The 11,996-nt window shown below is 43.8% G+C and overlaps 1 long non-coding RNA gene across 1 annotated transcript; it reads left to right on the top strand.

Moving 5' to 3' along the window:
- The first annotated feature begins 2,096 nt into the window (after window positions 1-2,096).
- Window positions 2,097-2,666, top strand: LOC124698978. Its single transcript, XR_007001192.1, has 2 exons — window positions 2,097-2,258; window positions 2,357-2,666. It is a non-coding gene; the product is annotated as an uncharacterized LOC124698978 (long non-coding RNA).
- The last annotated feature ends 9,330 nt before the right edge of the window (window positions 2,667-11,996 follow it).

Raw genomic sequence — 11,996 nt, 5'->3', positions numbered from 1 at the left:
AATCTAGTGTCTTTTAGAGTGTACTTAGGAGGAAACATGATGAAATAAACAAAAAGGTAAATAAAGTAAATGCAAGTAACTAATTTAATTTTTTTTTGTGTTTTCAATATGGAGAACAAGACAGTAAATAAAGTAAAACTAGCAACTATTTTTTTTGTATTTTTGATATAGGAGCAAACAAAGCAGTAAATAAAGTAAAGTAAAGCAAGATAAAAACAAAGTAAAGAGATTGGATATGGGAGACTCCCCTTGCAGCGTGTCTTGATCTCCCCGGCAACGACGCCAGAAAAAGAGCTTGATGCGTGCAGTTGACACACGTCCGTTGGGAACCCCAAGAGGAAGGTGTGATGCGTACAGTAGCAAGTTTTCCCTCAGTAAGAAACCAAGGTTTATCGAACCAGTAGGAGCCAAGAAGCACGTTGAAGGTTGATGGCGGCGGAGTGTAGTGCGGCGCAACACCAGGGATTCCGGCGCCAACGTGGAACCTGCACAACACAATCAAAGTACTTTGCCCCAACGTAACAGTGAGGTTGTCAATCTCACCGGCTTGCTGTAACAAAGGATTAAACGTATTGTGTGGAAGATGATGATTGTTTGTGAAGAACAGTAAAGAACAATTGCGATGAGATTGTATTTCAGATGTAAAGAATTGGACCGGGGTCCACAGTTCACTAGTGGTGTCTCTCCCATAAGATAAACAGATGTTGGGTGAACAAATTACAGTTGGGCAATTGACAAATAAAGAAGGCATAACAATGCACATACATATATCATGATGAGTACTATGAGATTTAATCGGGGCATTACGACAAAGTACATAGACCGGTATCCGGCATGCATCTATGCCTAAAAAGTCCACCTTCGAGGTTATCATCCGAACCCCTCCAGTATTAAGTTGCAAACAACGGACAATTGCATTAAGTATGGTGCGTAATGTAATCAGCACAAATATCCTTAGACAAAGCATCGATGTTTTATCCCTAGTGGCAACAGCACATCCACAACCTTAGAGGTTCTCTGTCACTCCCCGGATTCAATGGAGGCATGAACCCACTATCGAGCATAAATACTCCCTCTTGGAGTCACTAGTATCAACTTGGCCGCAGCCTCTACTAGCAACGGAGAGCATGCAAGAACATAAACAACATATATGATAGATTGATAATCAACTTGACATAGTATTCAATATTCATCGGATCCCAACAAACACAACATGTAGGATTACAAATAGATGATCTTGATCATGATAGGCAGCTCACAAGATCTAACATGATAGCACAATGAGGAGAAGACAACCATCTAGCTACTGCTATGGACCCATAGTCCAGGGGTGGACTACTCACACATCGATCCGGAGGCGATTATGGCGATGAAGAGACCTCCGGGAGATGATTCCCCTCTCCGGTAGGGTGCCGGAGGCGATCTCCTGAATCCCCCGATATGGGATTGGCGGCGGCAGCGTCTCTGGAAGGTTTTCCGTATCGTGGCCCTCGGTACTGGGGAATTCGCGACGAAGGCTTTAAGTAGGCGAAAGGGCAGAGTCGGGAGAGGCACGAGGGGCCCACACGCCAGGGCCGCGCGGGCCCAAGCCTGGCCGCGCCGCCCTAGTGTGTCGCCACCTCGTGGCCCCACTTCGTATCTCCCTCGGTCTTCTGGAAGCTTCGTGGAAAAATAGGACCCTGGGCGTTGATTTCGTCCAATTCCGAGAATATTTCCTTTGTAGGATTTCTGAAACCAAAAACAGCAGAAAACAGCAACTGACTCTTCGGCATCTCGTCAATAGGTTAGTGCCAGAAAATGCATAATAATGACATATAATGTGTATAAAACATGTGAGTATCATCATAAAAGTAGCATGGAACATAAGAAATTATAGATACGTTTGAGTATAGATTCAGGTGGTCCGGGTCGGCCCAGTGACCCGTTGGACCGGACCTCAAATTTGTTACCAGTAGGGTCAAGGGTCGACCCGTAAAAGTTAAGGTCCAGCTTGCCCCTGACCCGTTCGAACCTAGGGTAGAACCGCACCTCCACCTTCCCTCTCGACACGGGGCAGACGGCCGCCGCCGGCCGCCGCGCCGCCGCAGGAGCAGCCGCCATCTCGAGTTCCTCCGCTACCTAGAACGCTTCGGCAAGATCCGCCGGAACCGCTTGGAGCCCAGCACGCTACTTGCAGCAAGACCGAGCGAGCGGCGGAAGCTCCCTGCAACACCAAGCCCGTCCATGGCGTCCCTCTCCCCCTCTGGCCACCTCCCGTGGTACGCCTCCTTCTCCCGCTTCCTTCCTTCCTTCTAGTACCCCTCAGTCCGCCTTGAGAGTTGGGTCTTCTTCTCCAATTTATTTCTGTAATTTGCAGAGTCCTGTATCTTCACCAAGAACAGGTTGAGATGCCGCCCAATTTTCAGAGATCTTAGAGCTGGGTGAAGATATAGATAATTCAGAGATGTTAGAGCTAGGTGAAGATATAGATAATTCTCATAGTGGTTTGCTGCTGTATGAAATAATGAATATGATCACATCTGTATTCCTGATTGACATGGTTTGCTCGATCGTATACGCCGTTCTTTACACAGGCATACTACTTTTGTACTGATACTGATCATATCAAATGGATATGCTTGTATTGGAATCCTCCCATCATTGTTTACAATTTTCTACATCAGTAACTGTAACTGTTGCTACTCCTACAAAACTAATTTGACAGGCACATCTGAGAATGTAAGTTTTCATTTCTCAGGTTTACTTGTGTTTTTCTTATCTTCTTTACAGAGCAAGCAACGTCCACCAGAAGGTTTGAGTTGAAAATTATTGATGGGATTTTTTTTCTTGCTGTGATTTGTCAAGATGTAAAAATCCATTTGTTCTGCTGGACAATTTTCTCTTAATTTTAGCCTATAGCACATGATTTTGATTTTATTGTTGTTGGAGAATTATCCTGAATTTTATGATATTTTTTCTTTGTTTGGCAATCTGTACTAGTAGTAGTTGATCTGATGCAAAAAAGATGAGTCGTACACTCGAACTGGCCATCACCAGCTATACTCTATCACTATCACCAGCACAGTGTCCTGGAGTAGACGCATGCATCGACTAGGGCCAGGCATCCCGTCAGTAGCCGCATGCATCGGACAGAACGCAGTAGGGCCAAACCTGTAGGGTATCCTTACCCTGTCAAAAGCGGTGCGGTTCGAACCTTGGACCTGGAATTCTTGTGTAGGATCGCAGGTGCAGTAACAGGTTCGACCCGGATCGGACCCTTTGCATCTTGACGTTTGAGACGTATCAGCTACTCCCATCGGGAGCGCTGTTCGCGCACCCGATAGAGATAAAAGTTCGAGAAAGAATGACAATATAGCAACATGAGGTATTAGAGTGTTGAGCCTACAACCAAGCACTAGTCCTTAGCTGTAGCCTCGGGGGCTACTCCCATCGGGAACGCTGTTCGCGTGCCCGATGAAATTTTAAAAAAAAGAGAGAGAAGAAAAAAGAGAGGAGAAAGAAAGAAAGAAGAAGTGAGTATATTTCGAGTTATACAAATAACTCCACATATACTCCCATCGGGAAGGCAAAATAAGTCATCCGTTGACTCAATAAAATGTGCTATTCCAACAGCCGAAAAAGCACTCGGCAATATATTCTCAGAGCGCCAAAGTAGCGAATAATCTCTGAATGCCGCAAAACTTTGCGAAGGTAAGACCCCAGATCCGTTCTGAGCGGCGTGGTGCCGTCTCTGACGTCGGTTTGCTACTTTTTTCCGTATCAATAGATACGAAGAAAAATCCTAACGGACGCGTTAGGTACCCGATAAAATATGACTGCGACTCGACAGAATGGTAAGACCTTAAGCGGCACCTTTCGAAGTTTACACCAGTATCCCGAGATCAAGTCCAGGGAGGTGATCTTGAAGTAGGTTTTTGCGGATTGCCACTAGAGCAGTTAACTAGTACCTGATCCGTCAGATGAACTAGCCCCAACTACCATTATCCCTGTGCAATATATAATTTCATATTCAAAGATATATGATAAAGTTCAGAGCTATTGAATAAATATAAATTTGGAGATTTTCCTTGACTCTGCGATTCAAACAAAATCTCGGGGGCTACTGACATAGGCATCCCCAATGGGCCTGCCGAAGATGGTACCCGGGGTTTATTGAAGGCCCACGACCAGAAGGATAAGAAGATTCGGAAGCCCAAGATACTATTAAGGGAAGCTAGAGTTGTAATAGGAAGTGATGACGCGTAAAGCACACGCCCGTTGGGAACCCCAAGTGGAAGGTGTGATGCGTACAGCAGCAAGTTTCCCTCAGTAAGAAACCAAGGTTTATCGAACCAGTAGGAGTCAAGAAGCACGTCGAAGGTTGATGGCGGCGGGATGTAGTGCGGCGCAACACCAGGGATTCCGGCGCCAACGTGGAACTCGCACAACACAACCAAAGTACTTTGCCCCGACGAAACGGTGAGGTTGTCAATCTCACCGACTTGCTGTAACAAAGGATTAGATGTATAGTGTGGATGATGATTGTTTGCAGAAAACAGTAGAACAAGTATTGCAGATTGTATTCGATGTAAAAGAATGGACCGGGGTCCACAGTTCACTAGAAGTGTCTCTCCCATAAGATAAATAGCATGTTGGGTGAACAAATTATAGTCGGGCAATTGACAAATAGAGAGGGCATAACAATGCACATACATGATATGATGAATATTGTGAGATTTAATTGGGCATTACGACAAAGTACATAGACCGCTATCCGAGCATGCATATATGCCTAAAAAGTCCACCTTCGGGTTATCATCCGAACCCCTTCCAAGTATTAACTTGCAAAACAACATACAATTGCATTAAGTATGGTGCGTAATGTAATCAATAACTACATCCTCGGACATAGCATCAATGTTTTATCCCTAGTGGCAACAAGACATCCACAACCTTAGAACTTTCACATCACCGTCCCGCATTTAATGGAGGCATGAACCCACTATCGAGCATAATACTCCCTCTTGGAGTTAAGAGCAAAAACTTGGCCAGAGCCTCTACTAATAACGGAGAGCATGCAAGATCATAAACAACACATAGGTAATAGATTGATAATCAACATAACATAGTATTCTCTATCCATCGGATCCCGACAAACACAACATATAGAATTACAGATAGATGATCTTGATCATGTTAGGCAGCTCACAAGATCCGACAATGAAGCACATGAGGAGAAGAAAACCATCTAGCTACTGCTATGGACCCATAGTCCAGGGGTGAACTACTCACTCATCACTCCGGAGGCGACCATGGCGGTGAAGAGTCCTCCGGGAGATGATTCCCCTCTCCGGCAGGTGCCGGAGGTGATCTCCGAATCCCCCGAGATGGGATTGGCGCGGCGGCGTCTCAATAAGGTTTTCCGTATCGTGGCTCTCGGTGCTCGGGGTTTCGCGACGAAGGCTTTAAGTAGGCGGAAGGGCAACGCGGGGGCCACACGAGGGCCCCACACGCCGGGCCGCGCGGCCGGGGGCCGGCCGCGCCGCCCTGTTGTGTCGGCGCCTCGTGGCCCCACTTCCTTTCCCCTCGGTCTTCCGGAAGCTTCGTGCAAAAATAGGACCCTGGGCGTTGATTTCGTCCAATTCCGAGAATATTTCCTTTGTAGGATTTCTGAAACCAAAAACAGCGTAAAACAAGAAGCGGCTCTTCGGCATCTCGTTAATAAGTTAGTGCCGGAAAATGCATAAATACGACATATAATGTGTATAAAACATGTAGATATCATCAATAATGTGGCATGGAACATAAGAAATTATCGATACGTCGGAGACGTATCAGCATCCCTAAGCTTAGTTCTGCTCGTCCCGAGCGAGTAAACGATAACAAAGATAATTTCTGGAGTGACATGCCATCGTAACCTTGATCATAATATTGTAAACATATGTAATGAATGCAGCGATCAAAACAATGGTAATGACATGAGTAAACAACTGAATCATAAAGCAAAGACTTTTCATGAATAGTACTTAAAGACAAGCATCAATAAGTCTTGCATAAGAGTTAACTCATAAAGCAATAAATCAAAGTAAAGGTATTGAAGCAACACAAAGGAAGATTAAGTTTCAGCGGTTGCTTTCAACTCGTAACATGTGTATCTCATGGATATTGTCAACATAGAGTAATATAACAAGTGCAATATGCAAGTATGTAGGAATCAATGCACAGTTCACACAAGTGTTTGCTTCTTGAGGTGGAGAGAAATAGGTGAACTGATCAACATTAAAAGTAAAAGAAAGGTCCTTCGCAGAGGAAAGCATTGATTGCTATATTTGTGCTAGAGCTTTTATTTTGAAAACAAGAAACAATTTTGTCAACGGTAGTAATAAAGCATATGTATCATGTAAATTATATCTTACAAGTTGCAAGCCTCATGCATAGTATACTAATAGTGCCCGCACCTTGTCCTAATTAGCTTGGACTACCGGGATCATCGCAATACACATGTTTTAACCAAGTGTCACAAAGGGGTACCTCCATGCCGCATGTACAAAGGTCTAAGGAGAAAGCTCGCATTTTGGATTTCTCGCTTTTGATTATTCTCAACTTAGACATCCATACCGGGACAACATGGACAACGTGATAATGGACTCCTCTTTAATGCATAAGCATGTAGCAACAATTATTGTTCTCATATGAGATTGAGGATATATGTCCAAAACTGAAACCTCCACCATGATTCATGGCTTTAGTTAGCGGCCCAATGTTCTTCTCTAACAATATGCATGCTCCAACCATTAAAGTGGTAGATCTCCCTTACTTCAGACAAGACGGACATGCATAGCAACTCACATGATATTCAACAAAGAGTAGTTGATGGCGTCCCCAGAAAACATGGTTATCGCACAACAAGCAACTTAATAAGAGATAAAGTGCATAAGTACATATTCAATACCACAATAGTCTTTAAGCTATTTGTCCCATGAGCTATATATTGCAAAGGTAAAGAATGGAAATTTTAAAGGTAGCACTCAAGCAATTTACTTTGGAATGGCGGAGAAATACCATGTAGTAGGTAGGTATGGTGGACACAAATGTCATAGTGGTTGGCTCAAGGATTTTGGATGCATGAGAAGTATTCCCTCTCGATACAAGGTTTAGGCTAGCAAGGTTATTTGAAACAAACACAAGGATGAACCGGTGCAGAAAAACTCACATAAAAAGACATATTGTAAACATTATAAGACTCTACACCGTCTTCCTTGTTGTTCAAACTCAATACTAGAAATTATCTAGACTTTAGAGAGACCAAATATGCAAACCAAATTTAGCAAGCTCTAGGTGTTTCTTCATTAATGGGTGCAAAGTATATGATGCAAGAGCTTAAACATGAGCACAACAATTGCCAAGTATCAAATTATTCAAGACATTTTATAATTACTACATGTAGCATTTCCCGATTCCAACCATATAACAATTTAACGAAGAAGATTCAACCTTCGCCATGAATACTATGAGTAAAGCCCAAGGACATATTTGTCCATATGCAACAGCGGAGCGTGTCTCTCTCCCACACAATGAATGCTAGGATCCATTTTATTCAAACAAAAACAAAAACAAAAACAAACCGACGCTCCAAGCAAAGCACATAAGATGTGATGGAATAAAAATATAGTTTCGGGGAGGAACCCGATAATGTTGTCGATGAAGAAGGGGATGCCTTGGGCATCCCCAAGCTTAGACGCTTGAGTCTTCTTAAAATATGCAGGGGTGAACCACCGGGCATCCCCAAGCTTAGAGCTTTCACTCTCCTTGATCATATTGTATCATCTCCCTCTCTTGATCCTTGAAAACTTCCTCCACACCAAACTCGAAACAACTCATTAGAGGGTTAGTGTACAATAAAAATTAACATGTTCAGAGGTGACATAATCATTCTTAACACTTCTGGACATTGCATAAAGCTACTCGGACATTAATGGAACAAAGAAATTCATCCATCATAGCAAAAGAGGCAATGCGAAATAAAAGGCAGAATCTGTCCAAAACAGACAGTCCGTAAAGATGGATTTTATTGAGGCACCAGACTTGCTCAAATGAAAATGCCCAAATTGAATGAAATTTGAGTACATATCTGAGGATCACGCACGTAAATTGGCATATTTTTCTGAGCTACCTACAGAGAGGCGGGTCGAAATTCGTGACAGCAAAGAAATCTGTTTCTGCGCAGTAATCCAAATCTAGTATGAACCTTACTATCAACGACTTTACTTGGCACAACAATGCACAAAACTAAGATAAGGAGAGGTTTCTACAGTAGTAAACAACTTCCAAGACTCAAATATAAAACAAAAATACTGTAGTAAAAACATGGGTTGTCTCCCATAAGCGCTTTTCTTTAACGCCTTTCAGCTAGGCGCAGAAAGTGTATATCAAGTGTTATCGAGGGATGAAGCATCGACATCATAAGCTCCCCCATCTGTAGTGGTACTAAGGGATTTTTCAATTTTAGGCCTATAATAATATTTTTTTGGTTTAGGCACTTTAGAGACATACATAAACTTTTGCTCCTTACCCACATAAGCTTTCTCCTTATATTTAAGAGAAGAAAAAGTTGAACCCAAGGTTCCCACATCTTTTTCAAGTTCGCCAATCCTATTGATTTGATTATCATGGACCACACAAGTTCCTAGGACACTAATTCTTTCATCAATTCCTCCTAAGGATTTATCAAGTTCATCAGTTTTATCAAGTAACATTTCCAATTTAGTTTCAACACTTGGAAAAATTTTCTCTATGGTTTCCAATTTTTTCATGACATCTTCAAGAGAGGTTTCAATTTTAACTTCATTAACGAGGTGGTGTTCCAAATAAACTCTCAATAATGCAACTAGTTTCTAAAGCAGGAGCGCCTAGGAAGTTACCTCCTGCGAGACAATCAAGAACATACCTATTCCAGCTAGAGATACCAACATAAAAATTCCCGAGTAGGATAGTGGTGGAGTGTTTCTTAGTGCACCTATTATGAGCATCACTAATTCTATACCAAGCATCTTTTAAACATTCTCCCCCTTGTTGCTTAAATGAACGAACTTCAACTTCAGGATTACTCATTTTAGCGATAGTAAATAAAGCAAACTAGATAAAGTAAATGCAAGTAACTAATTTTTTTGTGTTTTTGATATAGAGTGCAAGACAGTAAATAAAGTAAAGCTAGCAACTAATTTTTTTTGTGTTTTGATATAAGTGCAGCAAACAAAAAAGTAAATAAAATAAAGCAAGACAAAAACAAAGTAAAGAGATTGGATTGTGGAGACTCCCCTTGCAGCGTGTCTTGATCTCCCCGGCAACGGCGCCAGAAATTTAGCTTGATGACGCGTAAAGCACACGCCCGTTGGGAACCCCAAGTGGAAGGTGTGATGCGTACAGCAGCAAGTTTCCCTCGGTAAGAAACCAAGGTTTATCGAACCAAGTAGGAGTCAAGAAGCACGTCGAAGGTTGATGGCGGCGGGATGTAGTGCGGCGCAACACCAGGGATTCCGGCGCCAACGTGGAACCTGCACAACACAACCAAAGTACTTTGCCCCAACGAAACAGTGAGGTTGTCAATCTCACCGGCTTGCTGTAACAAAGGATTAGATGTATAGTGTGGATGATGATTGTTTGCAAAAAATAGTAGAACAAGTATTGCAGATTGTATTCGATGTAAACGAATGGACCGGGGTCCACAGTTCACTAGAAGTGTCTCTCCCGTAAGATAAATAGCATGTTGGGTGAACAAATTACAGTCGGGCAATTGACAAATAGAGAGGGCATAACAATGCACATACATGATATGATGAATATTGTGAGATTTAATTGGGCATTACGACAAAGTACATAGACTGCTATCCAGCATGCATCTATGCCTAAAAAGTCCACCTTCAGGTTATCATCCGAACCCCTTCCGGTATTAAGTTGCAAAACAACAGACAATTGCATTAAGTATGGTGCGTAATGTAATCAATAACTACATCCTCGGACATAGCATCAATGTTTTATCCCTAGTGGCAATAGCACATCCACAACCTTAGAACTTTCGTCCATCGTCCCGCATTTAATGGAGGCATGAACCCACTATCGAGCATAAATACTCCCTCTTGGAGTTAAGAGCAAAAACTTGGCCAGAGCCTCTACTAATAACGGAGAGCATGCAAGATCATAAACAACACATAGGTAATAGATTGATAATCAACATAACATAGTATTCTCTATCCATCGGATCCCGACAAACACAACATATAGAATTACGGATAGATGATCTTGATCATGTTAGGCAGCTCACAAGATCCGACAATGAAGCACATGAGGAGAAGACAACCATCTAGCTACTGCTATGGACCCATAGTCCAGGGGTGAACTACTCACTCATCACTCCGGAGGCGACCATGGCGGTGAAGAGTCCTCCGGGAGATGATTCCCCTCTCCGGCGGGGTGCCGGAGGTGATCTCCGAGAATCCCCGAGATGGGATTGGCGGCGACGGCGTCTCGGTAAGGTTTTCCGTATCGTGGCTCTCGGTACTAGGGGTTTCGCGACGAAGGCTTTAAGTAGGCGGAAGGGCAACGCGGGGGCCACACGAGGGCCCCACACGCCGGGGCCGCGCGGCCGGGGGCCGGGCCGCGCCGCCCTGTTGTGTCGGCGCCTCGTGGCCCCACTTCCTTTCCCCCTCGGTCTTCGGAAGCTTCATGCAAAAATAGGACCACGGGCGTTGATTTCGTCCAATTCCGAGAATATTTCCTTTGTAGGATTTCTGAAACCAAAAACAGTGAAACAACGAAGCGGCTCTTCGGCATCTCATTAATAGGTTAGTGCCGGAAAATGCATAAATACGACATATAATGTGTATAAAACCTGTAGATATCATCAATAATGTGGCATGGAACATAAGAAATTATCGATACGTCGGAGACGTATCAGGAAGCATTATTTGTAATCTTGCGGGACGGGTTAGAAACCCTCCCGAACTCTGTAAACTTGTGTATCACGAACCCCTCGGCTCCGCCTCCTATATAAGGGGGAGTCGAGGGACAAAGAAAGGATCGAATCATTGTCTCACAAACCCTAGTTTTTACATCGTTGATACGTCCCCGACGTATCCATAATTTCTGTCGTTCCATGCTTGTTTTATGACAATACTTACATGTTTTGCTTGCACTTTATAATGTTTTTATGCGTTTTCCGGAACTAACCTATTAACAAGATGCCACGGTGCCGGTTCTGTTTTCTCGCTGTTTTTGGTTCCAGAAAGGCTGTTCGGGCAATATTCTCGGAATTCGGCGAAACGAAGACCAAACCTCCTATTTTTCCCGGAAGCGTCCAGAACACCGAAGAAGAGTCGGAGAGGGGCCAGAGGGCCACCACACCATAGGGCGGCGCGGCCTGGCCTGGGCCCGCGCCGGCTGTGGTGTGGCGCCCCGAGTGCCCCCTACGCCGCCTCTTCGCCTATAAAAACCCTTTCGACCTAAAAACACCAAAACTCTTGACGAAACTCCAGAAAGACTCCAGGGGCGCCGCCACCATCGCGAAACTCCAATTCGGGGGATAGAAGTCTCTGTCCCGGCACCCTGCCGGGACGGGGAAGTGCCCCCGGAAGCCATCTCCATCAACGCCATCGCCTCCATCATGCTCCGTGAGTAGTTCCCCCATGGACTACGGGTTCTAGCTGTAGCTAGTTGGTATCATCTCTCCCATGTACTTCAATACAATGATCTCATGAGCTGCCTTACATGATTGAGATTCATCGATGTAATCGGTGTTGTGTTTGTCGGGATCCGATGGATTGTTACGTTATGATTGTCTATCTACAAAGTTTATGAAGTTATTGTTGCTTGCAATCTTGTTGTGTTTAATGCTTGTCACTAGGGCCCGAGTGGCATGATCTTAGATTTGAGCTTTATAATTATTGCTTAGATTGTATCTACAAGTTGTATGCACATGTCGCTGTCCGGAACCAATGGCCCCGAAGTGACAGAAATTGGGA

This window comes from Lolium rigidum, chromosome 3, assembly GCF_022539505.1.
Source record: "Lolium rigidum isolate FL_2022 chromosome 3, APGP_CSIRO_Lrig_0.1, whole genome shotgun sequence".
Lineage (NCBI taxonomy): Eukaryota > Viridiplantae > Streptophyta > Magnoliopsida > Poales > Poaceae > Lolium > Lolium rigidum.
This window is presented reverse-complemented; position numbering and strand designations above follow the sequence as displayed.